This window comes from Salmo salar, chromosome 11 (genome assembly GCF_965601325.2).
Source record: "Salmo salar chromosome 11, fSalSal1, whole genome shotgun sequence".
Classification (NCBI taxonomy): Eukaryota; Metazoa; Chordata; class Actinopteri; order Salmoniformes; family Salmonidae; genus Salmo; species Salmo salar.
In genome coordinates, this window is record NC_138301.1 from 63,604,351 (window position 1) to 63,630,973 (window position 26,623).

At 55.4% G+C, this 26,623-nt stretch overlaps 1 protein-coding gene across 1 annotated transcript in view; it reads right to left on the reverse strand.

The window, feature by feature from the left end:
- Nucleotides 1-786: 786 nt before the first annotated feature.
- The window catches only part of LOC106594058 (puratrophin-1), a 315,209-nt gene continuing 289,372 nt past the window's right edge, over nt 787-26,623 (reverse strand). The window contains exon 13 of the mRNA XM_045689763.2: nt 787-1,036. The gene's annotated coding sequence lies outside the window, so the exon portion shown is untranslated. The remainder of the gene's footprint in view (nt 1,037-26,623) is intronic.

A 26,623-nucleotide genomic window follows, 5' to 3' on the forward strand; every position in this document is an offset into this window, starting at 1 on the left:
AGTTGAACTGTAATCACCAGTAATGTTACCTCAGTATAGTTGAACTGTAATCACCAGTAATGTTACCTCAGGACGTAGTTGAACTGTAATCACCAGTAATGTTACCTCAGGACGTAGTTGAACTGTAATCACCAGTAATGTTACCTCAGTATAGTTGGACTGTAATCATCAGTAATGTTACCTCAGTATAGTTGGACTGTAATCACCAGTAATGTTACCTCAGGACGTAGTTGAACTGTAATCACCAGTAATGTTACCTCAGTATAGTTGGACTGTAATCATCAGTAATGTTACCTCAGTATAGTTGAACTGTAATCATCAGTAATGTTACCTCAGGACGTAGTTGAACTGTAATCACCAGTAATGTTACCTCAGTATAGTTGAACTGTAATCACCAGTAATGTTACCTCAGTATAGTGGAACTGTAATCACCAGTAATGTTACCTCAGGGACACTTTGTCATTCGGCTGTAACAGAAGTGGATATCCTCTACCGTTTGACGAACATACTGTCATTAGGCTACAACTGTGACTCTAACCGTTAGGCTATAGAGTAAGAGGTATGAAGTCTCTTACGAGTCGTAGGAAGGAGTGTGAGACTCGTAATAGGTGATTTCAGTAGTAACGTTACCTTTACCTCTAGGTATATTGAAACAAGTCGTTAGAGGTATGAAGAGATCTCTTACGTGTCGCAGGAAGCAGTGTGAGACTGGTAATAGCTGATTTCAGTAGTAACGTTACCTCTAGGTATATTGAAACAAGTCGTTAGAGGTATGAAGTCTCTTACGTGTCGTAGGAAGCAGTGTGCCACCCTCAGAGGGTGGTTGCAGCAGCTCTCCAACTCCTTGAGGAAGTATTGGCTGTGGAAGTCCATAAGTTTCTCCAGGTTCCCAAAGATGACGCTCCGTTTTCCCCTGAGGTCCTGTGGGAGGTCTCCTCTCTCCATCTCGGGGAAGTAGTGCTCGATGATGTAACAGAGGGAACGCACGTACTCCCTCTCCGTGGTCACCATTTCATCCACGATGTGACGCAGCTTACTGTGGCGAGAGGAGATAAACTGTTAAGACTGGTCAGTTTACCGTGGAGGGAGAGAGAGGACTGTTAGACTGGTCAGTTTACCGTGGAGGGAGAGAGAGGACTGTTAAGACTGGTCAGTTTACTGTGGAAGGAGAGAGAGGACTGTTAAGACTGGTCAGTTTACTGTGGAGGGAGGGAGAGGACTGTTAAGACTGGTCAGTTTACCGTGGAGGGAGAGAGAGGACTGTTAGACTGGTCAGTTTACTGTGGTGGGAGAGAGAGGACTGTTAAGACTGGTCAGTGTGGTCCTAAGTCCCCTGCTACCTGTCTCAATATGTCCTAGTGGTCCTCAGTCCCCAGCTACCTGTCTCAATATGTCCTAGTGGTCCTCAGTCCCCAGCTACCTGTCTCAATATGTCCTAGTGGTCCTCAGTCCCCAGCTACCTGTCTCAACATGTCAGTGTGGTCCTCAGTCCCCAGCTACCTGTCTCAACATGTCCTAGTGGTCCTCAGGCCCCAGCTACCTGTCTCAACATGTCAGTGTGGTCCTCAGTCCCCAGCTACCTGTCTCAACATGTCAGTGAGGTTCTCAGTCCCCAGCTACCTGTTTCAACATGTCAGTGTGGTTCTCAGTCCCCAGCTACCTGTCTCAACATGTCAGCGTGGTCCTCAGTCCCCAGCTACCTGTCTCAACATGTCAGCGTGGTCCTCAGTCCCCAGCTACCTGTCTCAACATGTCCTAGTGGTTCTCAGTCCCCCAGCTACCTGTCTCAACATGTCAGTGAGGTCCTCAGTCCCCAGCTACCTGTCTCAACATGTCAGTGTGGTTCTCAGTCCCTAGCTACCTGTCTCAACATGTCAGCGTGGTCCTCAGTCCCCAGCTACCTGTCTCAACATGTCAGTGTGGTCCACAGTCCCAGCTACCTGTCTCCACATGTCAGCGTGGTCCTCAGTCCCCAGCTACCTGTCTCAACTTGTCAGTGTGGTCCTCAGTCCCTAGCTACCTGTCTCAACATGTCAGTGTGGTCCTCAGTCCCCAGCTACCTGTCTCAACATGTCCTAGTGGTCCTCAGTCCCCAGCTACCTGTCTCAACATGTCAGCGTGGTCCTCAGTCCCCAGCTACCTGTCTCAACATGTCAGCGTGGTCCTCAGTCCCCAGCTACCTGTCTCAACATGTCAGCGTGGTCCTCAGTCCCCAGCTACCTGTCTCAACATGTCCTAGTGGTTCTCAGTCCCCCAGCTACCTGTCTCAACATGTCCTAGTGCTTCTCAGTCCCCCAGCTACCTGTCTCAACATGTCAGCGTGGTCCTCACCCCACCTCTAGAAACTGTACCCTAGGAGAATGTAGAATGTATCCAAGTCTAGAGAATGCTGCTTGGTGAAAACACCTCAGCAAACCAATGAAGGATGAATCATCATGTTATAACAATGATAACACTACTTACTACCACTACTACTACTAATACCACTACCACTACCACTACTACTACCACTACTACCACTACCACTACTACTACTACCACTACTACTACCACTACTACTACCACTACTACTGATACTACTACTACTACTACTACTACTACTACCACTACTACTACCACCACTACTACTACTACTACTACCACCGATACCACTACTACTACTACTACTACTACTACCACCACCGATACCACTACCACTACTACTACCACTGCTACTACTACTACTACTGATACCACTACCACTACTACTACTACTACTACTACCACTACTACTACTACTACTGATACCACTACCACTACTACTGTTGCTGCTGCTGCTACAGTGAGGGAAAAAAGTATTTGATCCCCTGCTGATTTTGTACGTTTGCCCACTGACAAAGAAATTATCAGTCTATAATTTTAATGGTAGGTTTATTTGAACAGTGAGAGACAGAATAACAACAACAAAAAATCCAGAAAAACGCATGTCAAAAATGTTAGAAATGTATTTGCATTTTAATGAGGGAAATAAGTATTTGACCCCCTCTCAATCAGAAAGATTTCTGGCTCCCAGGTGTCTTTTATACAGGTAACGAGCTGACATTAGGAGCACACTCTTAAAGGGAGTGCTCCTAACCGCAGCTTGTTACCTGTAAAAAAGACACATATCCACAGAAGCAATCAATAAATCAGATTCCACACTCTCCACCATGGCCAAGACCAAAGAGTTCTCCAAGGATGTCAGGGCCAAGATTGTAGGCCTACACAAGGCTGGAATGGGCTACAAGACCATCGCCAAGCAGCTTGGTGAGAAGGTAACAACAGTTGGTTCGATTATTCGCAAATGGAAGAAACACAAAAGAACTGTCAATCTCCCTCGGCCTGGGGCTCCATGCAAGATCTCACCTCGTGGAGTTGCAATGATCATGAGAATGGTGAGGAATCAGCCCAGAACTACACGGGAGGATCTTGTCAATGATCTCAAGGCAGCTGGGACCATAGTCACCAAAAAAACTATTGGTAACACACTACGCCGTGAAGGACTGAAATCCTGCAGCGCCCGCAAGGCCCCCTACTCAAGAAAGCACATATACATGCCCATCTGAAGTTTGCCAATGAACATCTGAATGATTCAGAGGACAACTGGTTAAAGTGTTGTGGTCAGATGAGACCAAAATGGAGCTCTTTGGCATCAACTCAACTTGCTGTGTTTGGAGGAGGAGGAATGCTGCCTATGACCCCAAGAACACCATCCCCACCGTCAAACATGGAGGTGGAAACATTATGCTTTGGGGGTGTTTTTCTGTTAAGGGGACAGGACAACTTCACCGCATCAAAGGGACAATGGACGGGGCCATGTACCGTCAAATCTTGGGTGAGAACCTCCTTCCCTCAGCCAAGGCATTGAAAATGGGTCGTGGATGGGTATTCCAGCATGACAATGACCCAAAACACACGGCCAAGGCAACAAAGGAGTGGCTCAAGAAGAAGCACATTAAGGTCCTTGTCATGACTGTCCTGATCAGGTCAGGGTACAGGAGACCACCACCCTACAGATTATCTCCCAAACCCCCAACAGAGGAGGAGAGATCTAGGGGTCTGAAGAGGTGGGGGTTTTATGACCCCTCACGCCCATAATAAACCTTAGGCCACAGAGAAATTCCTTTGTCCTCACAATGGAGAACTGGCCTCAGAACATTAAACATGCAATAAAGGGACTTTGGAACAATGGTTTCCGTCAGCCACAATGGTGGTCATGACGAGAGGTGGAATATGAAAATGTATGTAACTTTTGTATTGTTATTAAAGGTTAAGAGATGACGTTATTATGAAAACATTGTACCTTTAAGAGTTTTCCCAGTATATGCCTGATGTTTATACATTGTACGTTGTGTGTAAAATATCCAAATCAAAGAGAATGTTTTGGTAAAGATGAGATGTGAAGGTAGTGTCTAAAATAGGATTTTAGTCAAATCTAGGCCTTGCCCCTTAACTTGGTCCGCCCAGAGAATTGCCCTAAAGGCGGTTACGCCCACTTCTGACCCGAGGGTATAAGACAGGAGAGTGAAGAATTAACATAGGAGACTAATTGACCCCAAGCTGCAGCGAAGGTCTAACAAAGTCAACGAACCCCAAAACGAAACACAAGGTTGAAGACAAAGAAATATTTTTCTACACGAGCTACGGACGAGTAGCTGTGTCTAAGCGGGTGAATTCAAGCCGAACCACCCAGCCTCCACTCTCCATTGAATCGTGGTATCTACACCGTTCGAGTCCGAAGCTGTGAGCTCTGAGCTACAGAGCTGTCTGTCCTCAGAAGACCCCTTTCAGATCAAGGGCGAGGGATCAGACCACTAAGCCAAGAAGGACACTGACATCGTGAGGACAACCAGAGAGTTGCGCCGGAGAAGTGCGTCATTGAGAAGCCTAAACGACCCACGCGGAGCTTCCCACCTGAGACCTCCAACACGTAATTACATCATTATATTCTGACCCATAAGAGCGGCAGTTCGGGGCAAGGCTAGGTTTAAATAAGCATGGCTGACAAATTAACCCAAATGTATATTTCTCTCGTGTACTTTCCTTGTTTCTCTCTCTTTTAAATCCCCATTTTGGGTAACACGTGCCATAGTGTGTTGGCCCGTTATACTAAGTCCTAATCAATAGCTAGACTGTGTTTTGTGTATATGTATTTTTATCATCATTTTAGCTTGCTAGTAAATAAATAATCAACTAAGATTGGTGTGGTAAACTTATTGGTGTAGCCCGGGTTCGTGCAGCTTCCCGGATTATGCGATGTTCAGACATGAGACAAGAGGTTGATTAATTTAGCGACTGTTGTAAAATCGATATTCTGATATCCTTTGAGTTAATTTGGGAAATAGAAACTCAATCCAAATAATGTTCCCATGGTGCCCCAGGTTAATGAGTTAATAATTGCTTGATTCATTGCTTAATTCATTTAATCACGCAATTATAAACCGTTCATCATTCGATGAGCAACAGTCGTCACATTAACTAATACAACGTCACGACATCCTGGAGTGGCCTAGCCAGTCTCCAGACCTTAATCCCATAGAAAATCTGTGGAGGGAGCTGAAGGTTTGAGTTGCCAAACGTTAGCCTCGAAACCTTAATGACTTGGAGAAGATCTGCAAAGAGAAGTGGGACAAAATCCCTCCTGAGATGTGTGCAAACCTGGTGGCCAACTACAAGAAACGTCTGACCTCTGTTATTGCCAACAAGGGTTTTGCCACCAAGTACTAAGTCATGTTTTGCAGAGGGGTCAAATACTTATTTCCCTCATTAAAATGCAAATCAATTTATAACATTTTTGACATGCGTTTTTCTGGATTTTTTTGTTGTTATTCTGTCTCTCACTGTTCAAATAAACCTACCATTAAAATTATAGACTGATAATTTCTTTGTCAGTGGGCAAACGTACAAAATCAGCAGGGGATCAAATACTTTTTTCCCTCACTGTACTACCACTACTACAACAACTACTACCAGGAAGGACAGAAATAACATTCCTGGTCGGGTCTGCTTTCCCTACATGCTGTTAGACAGGACCAAAAGTAGCCTGGTTTCCAAGAAAATATCAAAAATAACATTCCTCTTGCACTAAATACCACTTTTAATCAAATAGAGACTTGACTTGTAATATCAACTCGGTCTCAACTGCTTCCCTCTCTCTCAGAGTGTGTCTTGGCTGGCTGGTGTGTCTACAGACTGTCAGAGCAGACTGTCAGACCAGAACAGGGGGGAGACGCCCTGGGGTCTGAGGGTTCTGATAGATTACACTGAGACAGTGGCTGAGTCCCCAATTGCCCCCTATTCCCTACATAATGCACTATGAGTCCTAGTCAAGAGTAGTGCACTATATAGGGAACAGGGTTCCAATTGGAACCCAGCCCAGTGCGGAAGGCTCTGATAGAAGGTGTTTCCAGTGAGACAGTGGTCAGGTCCATCTGTGTCAGTCTCAGTGGACTATGAGACTAATACCCCTCTCTCTACGGGGTCTGGTTTATCCTAATATTATGACCAGCCACTATGGCAACCACGACCACTACCGGCCACCTAACCACCACGACCACCTAACCACCACGACCACCACGACCACCTAACCACCACGACCACCACGACCACCTAACCACCACGACCACCACGACCACCTAACCACCTAACCACCACGACCACCACGACCACCTAACCACCTCGACCACCTAACCACCACGACCACCTAACCACCACGACCACCTAACCACCACGACCACTCTGACCACCACAACCACCTAACCACCACGACCACCTAACCACCACGACCACCACAACCACCTAACCACCATGACCACCTAACCACCACGACCACCTAACCACCACGACCACCTAACCACCACGACCACCTAACCACCATGACCACCTAACCACCATGACCACCTAACCACCACGACCACCTAACCACCATGACCACCTAACCACCACGACCACCTAACCACCACGACCACCTAACCACCATGACCACCTAACCACCACGACCACCTAAACACCACGACCACCACGACCACCTAACCACCACGACCACCTAACCACCACGACCACCATGACCAGCACGACCACCTAACCACCACGACCACCTAACCACCATGACCACCTAACCACCACGACCACCTAACCACCACGACCACCTGACCACCACGACCACCTAACCACCTAACCACCTAACCACCATGACCACCACAACCATCTAACCACCACGACCACCTAACCACCATGACCACCAAGACCACCTGACCACCACAACCACCTAACCACCACGGCCACCTAACCACCACGACCACCTAACCACCACGACCACCTAACCACCACGACCACCACGACCACCTAACCACCACGACCACCACGACCACCTAACCACCACGACCACATAACAACCTCGACCACCTAACCACCACGACCACCTAACCACCACGACCACCACGACCACCTAACCAACACGACCACTCTGACCACCACAACCACCTAACCACCACGACCACCTAACCACCACGACCACCTAACCACCACGACCACCACGACCACATAACCACCACGACCACCTAACCACCACGACCACCACGACCACCTAACCACCACGACCACCTAACCACCACGACCACCTAACCACCACGACCACCTCGACCACCACGACCACCACGACCACCTAACCACCACGACCACCTAACCACCACGACCACCACGACCACCTAACCACCACGACCAGCTAACCACCACGACCACCTAACCACCACGACCACCAAGACCACCTAACCACCACGACCACCTAACCACCACGACCAGCTAACCACCACGACCACCTAACCACCACAACCACCTAACCACACCACGACCACCTAACCACCACGACCACCTAACCACCTAACCACCACGACCACCTAACCACCACGACCACCACGACCACCTAACCACCACGACCACCTAACCACCACGACCACCACGACCACCTAACCACCACGACCACCTAACCACCACGACCACCTGACCACCACGACCACCTAACCACCACGACCACCTGACCACCACGACTACCTAACCACCACGACCACCTGACCACCACGACCACCTAACCACCACAACCATCTAACCACCACGACCACCTCACCACGACCACCACGACCACCTAACCACCACGACCACCTAACCACCACGACCACCTGACCACCACGACCACCTAACCACCACGACCACCTGACCACCACGACTACCTAACCACCACGACCACCTGACCACCACGACCACCTAACCACCACAACCACCTAACCACCACGACCACCACAACCATCTAACCACCACGACCAGCTAACCACCACGACCACCTAACCACCACGACCAACTAACCACCACGACCACCTGACCACCACGACCACCTAACCACCTAACCACCTAACCACCACGACCACCAAACCACCAGGACCACCACGACCACCTAACCACCACGACCACCTAACCACCACGACCACCTGAACACCACGACCACCATGACCACCTAACCACCAAGACCACCTGACCACCTGACCACCACGACCACCTAACCACCACGACCACCTAACCACCACGACCACCACGGCCACCTAACCACCACGACCACCACAACCATCTAACCACCACGACCACCATGACCACCTAACCATCACGACCACCTAACCACCATGACCACCACGACCACCTAACCACCACCTGACCACCACGACCACCTAACCACCACGACCACCACGGCCACCTAACCACCACCTAACCACCACGACCACCTAACCACCACGACCACCTAACCACCTAACCACCACCTAACCACCACGACCACCTAACCACCACGACCACCTAACCACCTAACCACCACGACCACCACGACCACCTAACCACCACGACCACCACGACCACCTAACCACCACGACCACCTAACCACCACAACCACCACGACCACCTAACCACCACGAACACCACAACCATCTAACCACCACGACCACCAAACCACCACGACCATCACGACCACCTAACCACCACGACCACCTAACCACCACGACCACCTGACCACCACGACCACCTGACCACCACGACCACCTAACCACCACGACCACCTAACCACCACGACCACCACGACCACCACAACCATCTAACCACCACGACCACCTAACCACCACGACCACCTGACCACCATGACCACCTAACCACCACGACCACCTGACCACCTGACCACCACGACCACCTAACCACCACGACCACCTAACCACCACGACCACCACGGCCACCTAACCACCACGACCACCACAACCATCTAACCACCACGACCACCATGACCACCTAACCACCACGACCACCACGGCCACCTAACCACCACCTAACCACCACGACCACCTAACCACCACGACCACCTAACCACCTAACCACCACCTAACCACCACGACCACCTAACCACCACGACCACCTAACCACCTAACCACCACGACCACCACGACCACCTAACCACCACGACCACCACGACCACCTAACCACCACGACCACCTAACCACCACAACCACCACGACCACCTAACCACCACGACCACCACAACCATCTAACCACCACGACCACCAAACCACCACGACCACCTAACCACCACGACCACCTAACCACCACGACAAACCACTACCACCTAACCACCACGACCACCTAACCACCACGACCACCACGACCACCTAACCACCACGACCACCTAACCACCACGACCACCTAACCACCTAACCACCACGACCACATAACCACTACTACCATCACGACCACCTAACCACCACGACCACCTAACCACCACGACCACCTAACCACCACGACCACATAACCACTACTACCATCACGACCACCTAACCACCACGACCACCTAACCACCACGACCACCTAACCACCACGACCACCTGACCACCACGACCACCATGACCACCTAACCACCACGACCACCACGACCACCTAACCACCACGACCACCTAACCACCACGACCACCTAACCACCTAACCACCACGACCACATAACCACTACTACCATCACGACCACCTAACCACCACGACCACCTAACCACCACGACCACCTAACCACCACGACCACATAACCACTACTACCATCACGACCACCTAACCACCACGACCACCTAACCACCACGACCACCTAACCACCACGACCACCTGACCACCACGACCACCATGACCACCTAACCACCACGACCACCTGACCACCTAACCACCACAACCACCTAACCACACCACGACCACCTAACCACCTAACCACCACGACCACCTAACCACCACGACCACCACGACCACCTAACCACCACGACCACCTAACCACCACGACCACCACGACCACCTAACCACCACGACCACCTAACCACCACGACCACCTGACCACCACGACCACCTAACCACCACGACCACCTGACCACCACGACTACCTAACCACCACGACCACCTGACCACCACGACCACCTAACCACCACGACCACCACAACCATCTAACCACCACGACCACCTAACCACCACGACCACCACAACCATCTAACCACCACGACCAGCTAACCACCACGACCACCTAACCACCACGACCAACTAACCACCACGACCACCTGACCACCACGACCACCTAACCACCTAACCACCTAACCACCACGACCACCAAACCACCAGGACCACCACGACCACCTAACCACCACGACCACCTAACCACCACGACCACCACGACCACCTCGACCACCACGACCACCACGACCACCTAACCACCACCTCGACCAACACGACCACCTAACCACCACGACCACCTAACAACCACGACCACCACCTCCACCTAACCACCACGACCACCTAACCACCACGACCACCAAGACCACCTAACCACCACGACCACCTAACCACCACGACCAGCTAACCACCACGACCACCTAACCACCACAACCACCTAACCACACCACGACCACCTAACCACCACGACCACCTAACCACCTAACCACCACGACCACCTAACCACAACGACCACCACGACCACCTAACCACCACGACCACCTAACCACCACGACCACCACGACCACCTAACCACCACGACCACCTAACCACCACGACCACCTGACCACCACGACCACCTAACCACCACGACCACCTGACCACCACGACTACCTAACCACCACGACCACCTGACCACCACGACCACCTAACCACCACAACCATCTAACCACCACGACCACCTCACCACGACCACCACGACCACCTAACCACCACGACCACCTAACCACCACGACCACCTGACCACCACGACCACCTAACCACCACGACCACCTGACCACCACGACTACCTGACCACCACGACCACCTGACCACCACGACCACCTAACCACCACAACCACCTAACCACCACGACCACCACAACCATCTAACCACCACGACCAGCTAACCACCACGACCACCTAACCACCACGACCAACTAACCACCACGACCACCTGACCACCACGACCACCTAACCACCTAACCACCTAACCACCACGACCACCAAACCACCAGGACCACCACGACCACCTAACCACCACGACCACCTAACCACCACGACCACCACGACCACCTCGACCACCACGACCACCACGACCACCTAACCACCACCTCGACCAACACGACCACCTAACCACCACGACCACCTAACAACCACGACCACCACCTCCACCTAACCACCACGACCACCTAACCACCACGACCACCACGACCACCTAACCACCATGACCACCTGACCACCACGACCACCTAACCACCACGACCACCTGACCACCACGACCACCTAACCACCACGACCACCTAACCCTCATGACCACCTAACCACCACAACCACCTAACCACCACGACCACCTAACCACCACGACCACCACGACCACCTAACCACCACGACCACCTAACCACCACGACCACCTAACCACCACCTAACCACCACAACCACCACGACCACCTAACCACCACGACCACCTAACCACCACGACCACCACGACCACCTAACCACCACGACCACCTAACCACCACGACCACCTAACCACCTAACCACCACGACCACATAACCACTACTACCATCACGACCACCTAACCACCACGACCACCTAACCACCACGACCACCTGACCACCACGACCACCTGACCACCACGACCACCTAACCACCACGACCACCTAACCACCACGACCATCACAACCATCTAACCACCACGACCACCTAACCACCACGACCACCTGAACACCACGACCACCATGACCACCTAACCACCACGACCACCTGACCACCTGACCACCACGACCACCTAACCACCACGACCACCTAACCACCACGACCACCACGGCCACCTAACCACCACGACCACCACAACCATCTAACCACCACGACCACCATGACCACCTAACCATCACGACCACCTAACCACCATGACCACCACGACCACCTAACCACCACCTGACCACCACGACCACCTAACCACCACGACCACCACGGCCACCTAACCACCACCTAACCACCACGACCACCTAACCACCACGACCACCTAACCACCTAACCACCACCTAACCACCACGACCACCTAACCACCACGACCACCTAACCACCACGACCACCTAACCACCTAACCACCACCTAACCACCACGACCACCTGACCACCACGACCACCTGACCACCACGACCACCTAACCACCACGACCACCTAACCACCACGACCACCACGACCACCACAACCACCTAACCACCACCTCGACCAACACGACCACCTAACCACCACGACCACCTAACCACCACGACCAACTAACCACCACGACCACCTGACCACCACGACCACCTAACCACCTAACCACCTAACCACCACGACCACCAAACCACCAGGACCACCACGACCACCTAACCACCACGACCACCTAACCACCACGACCACCACGACCACCTCGACCACCACGACCACCACGACCACCTAACCACCACCTCGACCAACACGACCACCTAACCACCATGACCACCTAACAACCACGACCACCACCTCCACCTAACCACCACGACCACCTAACCACCACGACCACCAAGACCACCTAACCACCACGACCACCTAACCACCACGACCAGCTAACCACCACGACCACCTAACCACCACAACCACCTAACCACACCACGACCACCTAACCACCACGACCACCTAACCACCACGACCACCAAGACCACCTAACCACCACGACCACCTAACCACCACGACCAGCTAACCACCACGACCACCTAACCACCACAACCACCTAACCACACCACGACCACCTAACCACCACGACCACCTAACCACCTAACCACCACGACCACCTAACCACCACGACCACCACGACCACCTAACCACCACGACCACCTAACCACCACGACCACCACGACCACCTAACCACCACGACCACCTAACCACCACGACCACCTGACCACCACGACCACCTAACCACCACGACCACCTGACCACCACGACTACCTAACCACCACGACCACCTGACCACCACGACCACCTAACCACCACAACCATCTAACCACCACGACCACCTCACCACGACCACCACGACCACCTAACCACCACGACCACCTAACCACCACGACCACCTGACCACCACGACCACCTAACCACCACGACCACCTGACCACCACGACTACCTAACCACCACGACCACCTGACCACCACGACCACCTAACCACCACAACCACCTAACCACCACGACCACCACAACCATCTAACCACCACGACCAGCTAACCACCACGACCACCTAACCACCACGACCAACTAACCACCACGACCACCTGACCACCACGACCACCTAACCACCTAACCACCTAACCACCACGACCACCAAACCACCAGGACCACCACGACCACCTAACCACCACGACCACCTAACCACCACGACCACCACGACCACCTCGACCACCACGACCACCACGACCACCTAACCACCACCTCGACCAACACGACCACCTAACCACCACGACCACCTAACAACCACGACCACCACCTCCACCTAACCACCACGACCACCTAACCACCACGACCACCACGACCACCTAACCACCATGACCACCTGACCACCACGACCACCTAACCACCACGACCACCTGACCACCACGACCACCTAACCACCACGACCACCACGACCACCTAACCACCACGACCACCTAACCACCACGACCACCTAACCACCACCTAACCACCACAACCACCACGACCACCTAACCACCACGACCACCTAACCACCACGACCACCACGACCACCTAACCACCACGACCACCTAACCACCACGACCACCTAACCACCTAACCACCACGACCACATAACCACTACTACCATCACGACCACCTAACCACCACGACCACCTAACCACCACGACCACCTGACCACCACGACCACCTGACCACCACGACCACCTAACCACCACGACCACCTAACCACCACGACCATCACAACCATCTAACCACCACGACCACCTAACCACCACGACCACCTGAACACCACGACCACCATGACCACCTAACCACCACGACCACCTGACCACCTGACCACCACGACCACCTAACCACCACGACCACCTAACCACCACGACCACCACGGCCACCTAACCACCACGACCACCACAACCATCTAACCACCACGACCACCATGACCACCTAACCATCACGACCACCTAACCACCATGACCACCACGACCACCTAACCACCACCTGACCACCACGACCACCTAACCACCACGACCACCACGGCCACCTAACCACCACCTAACCACCACGACCACCTAACCACCACGACCACCTAACCACCTAACCACCACCTAACCACCACGACCACCTAACCACCACGACCACCTAACCACCTAACCACCACGACCACCACGACCACCTAACCACCACGACCACCACGACCACCTAACCACCACGACCACCTAACCACCACAACCACCACGACCACCTAACCACCACGAACACCACAACCATCTAACCACCACGACCACCAAACCACCACGACCATCACGACCACCTAACCACCACGACCACCTAACCACCACGACCACCTGACCACCACGACCACCTGACCACCACGACCACCTAACCACCACGACCACCTAACCACCACGACCACCACGACCACCACAACCATCTAACCACCACGACCACCTAACCACCACGACCACCTGACCACCACGACCACCATGACCACCTAACCACCACGACCACCTGACCACCTGACCACCACGACCACCTAACCACCACGACCACCTAACCACCACGACCACCACGGCCACCTAACCACCACGACCACCACAACCATCTAACCACCACGACCACCATGACCACCTAACCATCACGACCACCTAACCACCATGACCACCTGACCACCACGACCACCTAACCACCACGACCACCACGACCACCTGACCACCACGACCACCTAACCACCACGACCACCTAACCACCACGACCACCACGGCCACCTAACCACCACCTAACCACCACGACCACCTAACCACCACGACCACCTAACCACCTAACCACCACCTAACCACCACGACCACCTAACCACCACGACCACCTAACCACCTAACCACCACGACCACCACGACCACCTAACCACCACGACCACCACGACCACCTAACCACCACGACCACCTAACCACCACAACCACCACGACCACCTAACCACCACGAACACCACAACCATCTAACCACCACGACCACCAAACCACCACGACCATCACGACCACCTAACCACCACGACCACCTAACCACCACGACCACCTGACCACCACGACCACCTGACCACCACGACCACCTAACCACCACGACCACCTAACCACCACGACCACCACGACCACCACAACCATCTAACCACCACGACCACCTAACCACCACGACCACCTGACCACCACGACCACCATGACCACCTAACCACCACGACCACCTGACCACCTGACCACCACGACCACCTAACCACCACGACCACCTGACCACCTGACCACCACGACCACCTAACCACCACGACCACCTAACCACCACGACCACCTAACCACCACGACCACCACGACCACCACAACCATCTAACCACCACGACCACCTAACCACCACGACCACCTGACCACCACGACCACCATGACCACCTAACCACCACGACCACCTGACCACCTGACCACCACGACCACCTAACCACCACGACCACCTAACCACCACGACCACCACGGCCACCTAACCACCACGACCACCACAACCATCTAACCACCACGACCACCATGACCACCTAACCATCACGACCACCTAACCACCATGACCACCTGACCACCACGACCACCTAACCACCACGACCACCACGACCACCTGACCACCACGACCACCTAACCACCACGACCACCTAACCACCTAACCACCACCTAACCACCACGACCACCACGACCACCTGACCACCACGACCACCTAACCACCACGACCACCTAACCACCACGACCACCACGGCCACCTAACCACCACCTAACCACCACGACCACCTAACCACCACGACCACCTAACCACCTAACCACCACCTAACCACCACGACCACCTAACCACCACGACCACCTAACCACCTAACCACCACGACCACCACGACCACCTAACCACCACGACCACCACGACCACCTAACCACCACGACCACCTAACCACCACAACCACCACGACCACCTAACCACCACGAACACCACAACCATCTAACCACCACGACCACCAAACCACCACGACCATCACGACCACCTAACCACCACGACCACCTAACCACCACGACCACCTGACCACCACGACCACCTGACCACCACGACCACCTAACCACCACGACCACCTAACCACCACGACCACCACGACCACCACAACCATCTAACCACCACGACCACCTAACCACCACGACCACCTGACCACCACGACCACCATGACCACCTAACCACCACGACCACCTGACCACCTGACCACCACGACCACCTAACCACCACGACCACCTAACCACCACGACCACCACGGCCACCTAACCACCACGACCACCACAACCATCTAACCACCACGACCACCATGACCACCTAACCATCACGACCACCTAACCACCATGACCACCTGACCACCACGACCACCTAACCACCACGACCACCACGGCCACCTAACCACCACCTAACCACCACGACCACCTAACCACCACGACCACCTAACCACCTAACCACCACCTAACCACCACGACCACCTAACCACCACGACCACCTAACCACCTAACCACCACGACCACCACGACCACCTAACCACCACGACCACCACGACCACCTAACCACCACGACCACCTAACCACCACAACCACCACGACCACCTAACCACCACGACCACCACAACCATCTAACCACCACGACCACCAAACCACCACGACCACCTAACCACCACGACCACCTAACCACCACGACAAACCACTACCACCTAACCACCACGACCACCTAACCACCACGACCACCACGACCACCTAACCACCACGACCACCTAACCACCACGACCACCTAACCACCTAACCACCACGACCACATAACCACTACTACCATCACGACCACCTAACCACCACGACCACCTAACCACCACGACCACCTAACCACCACGACCACCTGACCACCACGACCACCTAACCACCACGACCACCTAACCACCACAACCACCTAACCACCACGACCACCACGGCCACCTAACCACCACGACCACCACAACCACCTAACCACCACGTCCACCTAACCACCACGACCACCTAACCACCACGACCACCTAACCACCTAACCACCACGACCACCTAACCACCACGACCACCTAACCACCACGACCACCACGACCACCTAACCACCACGACCACCTAACCACCACGACCACCTGACCACCACGACCACCTAACCACCACGACCACCTGACCACCACGACTACCTAACCACCACGACCACCTGACCACCACGACCACCTAACCACCACAACCATCTAACCACCACGACCACCTCACCACGACCACCACGACCACCTAACCACCACGACCACCTAACCACCACGACCACCTGACCACCACGACCACCTAACCACCACGACCACCTGACCACCACGACTACCTAACCACCACGACCACCTGACCACCACGACCACCTAACCACCACAACCACCTAACCACCACGACCACCACAACCATCTAACCACCACGACCAGCTAACCACCACGACCACCTAACCACCACGACCAACTAACCACCACGACCACCTGACCACCACGACCACCTAACCACCTAACCACCTAACCACCACGACCACCACGACCACCTAACCACCATGACCACCTGACCACCACGACCACCTAACCACCACGACCACCTGACCACCACGACCACCTAACCACCACGACCACCTAACCCTCATGACCACCTAACCACCACAACCACCTAACCACCACGACCACCTAACCACCACGACCACCTAACCACCACGACCACCTAACCACCACCTAACCACCACAAACACCACGACCACCTAACCACCACGACCACCTAACCACCACGACCACCACGACCACCTAACCACCACGACCACCTAACCACCACGACCACCTAACCACCTAACCACCACGACCACATAACCACTACTACCATCACGACCACCTAACCACCACGACCACCTAACCACCACGACCACCTGACCACCACGACCACCTGACCACCACGACCACCTAACCACCACGACCACCTAACCACCACGACCATCACAACCATCTAACCACCACGACCACCTAACCACCACGACCACCTGAACACCACGACCACCATGACCACCTAACCACCACGACCACCTGACCACCTGACCACCACGACCACCTAACCACCACGACCACCTAACCACCACGACCACCACGGCCACCTAACCATCACGACCACCTAACCACCATGACCACCACGACCACCTAACCACCACCTGACCACCACGACCACCTAACCACCACGACCACCACGGCCACCTAACCACCACCTAACCACCACGACCACCTAACCACCACGACCACCTAACCACCTAACCACCACCTAACCACCACGACCACCTAACCACCACGACCACCACAACCATCTAACCACCACGACCACCATGACCACCTAACCATCACGACCACCTAACCACCATGACCACCACGACCACCTAACCACCACCTGACCACCACGACCACCTAACCACCACGACCACCACGGCCACCTAACCACCACCTAACCACCACGACCACCTAACCACCACGACCACCTAACCACCTAACCACCACCTAACCACCACGACCACCTAACCACCACGACCACCTAACCACCTAACCACCACGACCACCACGACCACCTAACCACCACGACCACCACGACCACCTAACCACCACGACCACCTAACCACCACAACCACCACGACCACCTAACCACCACGAACACCACAACCATCTAACCACCACGACCACCAAACCACCACGACCATCACGACCACCTAACCACCACGACCACCTAACCACCACGACCACCTGACCACCACGACCACCTGACCACCACGACCACCTAACCACCACGACCACCTAACCACCACGACCACCACGACCACCACAACCATCTAACCACCACGACCACCTAACCACCACGACCACCTGACCACCACGACCACCATGACCACCTAACCACCACGACCACCTGACCACCTGACCACCACGACCACCTAACCACCACGACCACCTAACCACCACGACCACCACGGCCACCTAACCACCACGACCACCACAACCATCTAACCACCACGACCACCATGACCACCTAACGATCACGACCACCTAACCACCATGACCACCTGACCACCACGACCACCTAACCACCACGACCACCACGACCACCTGACCACCACGACCACCTAACCACCACGACCACCTAACCACCACGACCACCACGGCCACCTAACCACCACCTAACCACCACGACCACCTAACCACCACGACCACCTAACCACCTAACCACCACCTAACCACCACGACCACCTAACCACCACGACCACCTAACCACCTAACCACCACGACCACCACGACCACCTAACCACCACGACCACCACGACCACCTAACCACCACGACCACCTAACCACCACAACCACCACGACCACCTAACCACCACGAACACCACAACCATCTAACCACCACGACCACCAAACCACCACGACCATCACGACCACCTAACCACCACGACCACCTAACCACCACGACCACCTGACCACCACGACCACCTGACCACCACGACCACCTAACCACCACGACCACCTAACCACCACGACCACCACGACCACCACAACCATCTAACCACCACGACCACCTAACCACCACGACCACCTGACCACCACGACCACCATGACCACCTAACCACCACGACCACCTGACCACCTGACCACCACGACCACCTAACCACCACGACCACCTAACCACCACGACCACCACGGCCACCTAACCACCACGACCACCACAACCATCTAACCACCACGACCACCATGACCACCTAACCATCACGACCACCTAACCACCATGACCACCTGACCACCACGACCACCTAACCACCACGACCACCACGGCCACCTAACCACCACCTAACCACCACGACCACCTAACCACCACGACCACCTAACCACCTAACCACCACCTAACCACCACGACCACCTAACCACCACGACCACCTAACCAGCTAACCACCACGACCACCACGACCACCTAACCACCACGACCACCACGACCACCTAACCACCACGACCACCTAACCACCACAACCACCACGACCACCTAACCACCACGACCACCACAACCATCTAACCACCACGACCACCAAACCACCACGACCACCTAACCACCACGACCACCTAACCACCACGACAAACCACTACCACCTAACCACCACGACCACCTAACCACCACGACCACCACGACCACCTAACCACCACGACCACCTAACCACCACGACCACCTAACCACCTAACCACCACGACCACATAACCACTACTACCATCACGACCACCTAACCACCACGACCACCTAACCACCACGACCACCTAACCACCACGACCACCTGACCACCACGACCACCTAACCACCACGACCACCTAACCACCACAACCACCTAACCACCACGACCACCACGGCCACCTAACCACCACGACCACCACAACCACCTAACCACCACGTCCACCTAACCACCACGACCACCTAACCACCACGACCACCTAACCACCTAACCACCACGACCACATAACCACTACTACCATCACGACCACCTAACCACCACGACCACCTAACCACCACGACCACCTGACCACCACGACCACCTAACCACCACGACCACCTAACCACCACAACCACCTAACCACCATGACCACCACGACCACCACAACCATCTAACCACCACGACCACCTAACCACCACGACCACCTGACCACCACGACCACCATGACCACCTAACCACCACGACCACCTGACCACCTAACCACCACAACCACCTAACCACACCACGACCACCTAACCACCTAACCACCACGACCACCTAACCACCACGACCACCACGACCACCTAACCACCACGACCACCTAACCACCACGACCACCACGACCACCTAACCACCACGACCACCTAACCACCACGACCACCTGACCACCACGACCACCTAACCACCACGACCACCTGACCACCACGACTACCTAACCACCACGACCACCTGACCACCACGACCACCTAACCACCACGACCACCACAACCATCTAACCACCACGACCACCTGACCACCACGACCACCACGACCACCTAACCACCACGACCACCACAACCATCTAACCACCACGACCAGCTAACCACCACGACCACCTAACCACCACGACCAACTAACCACCACGACCACCTACCACCACGACCACCTAACCACCTAACCACCTAACCACCACGACCACCAAACCACCAGGACCACCACGACCACCTAACCACCACGACCACCTAACCACCACGACCACCACGACCACCTCGACCACCACGACCACCACGACCACCTAACCACCACCTCGACCAACACGACCACCTAACCACCACGACCACCTAACAACCACGACCACCACCTCCACCTAACCACCACGACCACCTAACCACCACGACCACCACGACCACCTAACCACCATGACCACCTGACCACCACGACCACCTAACCACCACGACCACCTGACCACCACGACCACCTAACCACCACGACCACCTAACCCTCATGACCACCTAACCACCACAACCACCTAACCACCACGACCACCTAACCACCACGACCACCTAACCACCACGACCACCTAACCACCTAACCACCACGACCACCTAACCACCACGACCACCACGACCACCTAACCACCACGTCCACCTAACCACCACGACCACCACGACCACCTAACCACCACGACCACCTAACCACCACGACCACCTAACCACCTAACCACCACGACCACATAACCACTACTACCATCACGACCACCTAACCACCACGACCACCTAACCACCACGACCACCTGACCACCACGACCACCTGACCACCACGACCACCTAACCACCACGACCACCTAACCACCACGACCACCACGACCATCACAACCATCTAACCACCACGACCACCTAACCACCACGACCACCTAACCACCACGACCACCACGACCATCACAACCATCTAACCACCACGACCACCTAACCACCACGACCACCTAACCACCACGACCACCTAACCACCTAACCACCACGACCACCACGACCACCTAACCACCACGACCACCACGACCACCTAACCACCACGACCACCTAACCACCACAACCACCACGACCACCTAACCACCACGACCACCACAACCATCTAACCACCACGACCACCAAACCACCACGACCACCTAACCACCTAACCACCACGACCACATAACCACTACTACCATCACGACCACCTAACCACCACGAGCACCTAACCACCACGACCACCTAACCACCACGACCATCTGACCACCACGACCACCTAACCACCACGACCACCTAACCACCACAACCACCTAACCACCACGACCACCACGACCACCTAACCACCACGACCACCACAACCACCTAACCACCACGTCCACCTAACCACCACGACCACCTAACCACCACGACCACCTAACCACCTAACCACCACGACCACATAACCACTACTACCACCACGACCACCTGACCACCACGACCACCATGACCACCTAACCACCACGACCACCTGACCACCTGACCACCACGACCACCTAACCACCACGACCACCACGACCACCACGACCACCACAACCATCTAACCACCACGACCACCATGACCACCTAACCATCACGACCACCTAACCACCATGACCACCTGACCACCACGACCACCTAACCACCACCTGACCACCACGACCACCTAACCACCACGACCACCACGGCCACCTAACCACCACCTAACCACCACGACCACCTAACCACCACGACCACCTAACCACCACCACGACCACCTAACCATCACGACCACCACGACCACCTAACCACCACGACCACCTAACCACCACGACCACCTAACCACCACCACGACCACCTAACCACCACGACCACCTAACCACCACGACCACCTAACAAACCACGACCACCACGACCACCTAACCACCACGACCACCACGACCACCTAACCACCACGACCACCTAACCACCACAACCACCACGACCACCTAACCACCACAACCACCACGACCACCTAACCACCACGACCACCTAACCACCACGACCACCACAACCATCTAACCACCACGACCACCTAACCACCACGTCCACCTAACCATCACGACCACCTAACCACCACGACCACCTAACCACCACGACCACCTAACCACCACGACCACCATGACCACCACGACCACCTAACCACCACGACCACCACAACCATCTAACCACCATGACCACCTAACCACCACGACCACCTAACCACCACGACCACCTAACCACCACGTCCACCTAGCCATCACGACCACCTAACCACCACGACCACCTAACCACCACGACCACCTAACCACCACGACCACCATGACCCCCACGACCACCTAACCACCACAACCATCTAACCACCACGACCACCTAACCACCACGACCACCTAACCACCACGACCACCACGACTACCACGAACACCTAACCACCACGACCACCACGTCCACCTAACCACCACGACCACCTAACCACCACGACCACCATGACCACCTAACCACCACGACCACCTAACCACCACGACCACCTAACCACCACGACCACCACGACCACCTAACCACCACGACCACCACGACCACCTAACCACCACGACCACCTGACCACCACGACCACCTGACCACCACGACCACCTAACCACCACGACCACCTAACCACCACGACCACCACGACCACCTGACCACCACGACCACCTAACCACCACGACCACCTAACCACCATGACCACCTAACCACCACGACCACCACGACCACCTAACCACCACGACCACCTAACCACCACGACCACCTAACCACCACGACCACCACAACCATCTAACCACCACGACCACCTAACCACCACGTCCACCTAACCATCACGACCACCTAACCACCACGACCACCTAACCACCACGACCACCTAACCACCACGACCACCATGACCACCACGACCACCTAACCACAACGACCACCTAACCACCACGACCACCACGACCACCTCGACCACCATGACCACCACCACCACGACCACCACGACCACCTAACCACCACCACCGCCACAACCACCTTGACCACCATGACCACCACGACCACCTAACCACCACCTCGACCACCTAACCACACGACCACCACAACCATCTAACCACCATGACCACCTAACCACCACGACCACCACGACCACCTAACCATCACGACCACCTAACCACCATGACCACCTAACCACCACCTCGACCACCACGACCACCTAACCACCACGACCACCACGTCCACCTAACCAACACGACCACCTAACATCCACGACCACCACGACCACCTAACCACCACGACAACCTAACCACCACGACCACCTGACCACCACGACCACCTAACCACCACGACCACCTAACCACCACGACCACCTAACCACCACGACCACCTAACCACCACGACCACCTGACCACCACGACCACCTAACCACCACGACCACCTAACCACCACGACCACCACGACCACCTAACCACCACGACCACCTGACCAACACGACCACCTAACCACCACGACCACCTAACCACCACGACCACCACGACCACCTAACCACCACGACCACCTAACCACCACCACGACCACCTAACCATCACGACCACCACGACCACCTAACCCCCACGACCACCTAACCACCACGACCACCTAACCACCACCACGACCACCTAACCATCACGATCACCTAACCACCACGACCACCTAACCACCACGACCACCTAACCACCACGACCACCTAACAAACCACGACCACCACGACCACCTAACCACGACCACCTAACCACCACGACCACCACGACCACCTAACCACCACAACCACCACGACCACCTAACCACCACAACCCCCACGACCACCTAACCACCACGACCACCTAACCACCACGACCACCACAACCATCTAACCACCACGACCACCTAACCACCACGTCCACCTAACCATCACGACCACCTAACCACCACGACCACCTAACCACCACGACCACCTAACCACCACGACCACCATGACCACCACGACCACCTAACCACCACGACCACCTAACCACCACGACCACCTAACCACCACGACCACCACGACCACCTCGACCACCATGACCACCACCACCACGACCACCACGACCACCTAACCACCACCACCACCACAACCACCTTGACCACCATGACCACCACGACCACCTAACCACCACCTCGACCACCTAACCACACGACCACCACAACCATCTAACCACCATGACCACCTAACCACCACGACCACCACGACCACCTAACCATCACGACCACCTAACCACCATGACCACCTAACCACCACCTCGACCACCACGACCACCTAACCACCACGACCACCACGTCCACCTAACCAACACGACCACCTAACATCCACGACCACCACGACCACCTAACCACCACGACAACCTAACCACCACGACCACCTGACCACCACGACCACCTAACCACCACGACCACCTAACCACCACGACCACCTAACCACCACGACCACCACGACCACCTAACCACCATGACCACCTAACCACCACGACCACCTAACCACCACCACGACCACCTAACCATCACGACCACCACGACCACCTAACCACCACGACCACCTAACCACCACGACCACCTAACCACCACCACGACCACCTAACCATCACGATCACCTAACCACCACGACCACCTAACCACCACGACCACCTAACCACCACGACCACCTAACAAACCACGACCACCACGACCACCTAACCACCACGACCACCACGACCACCTAACCACCACGACCACCACGACCACCT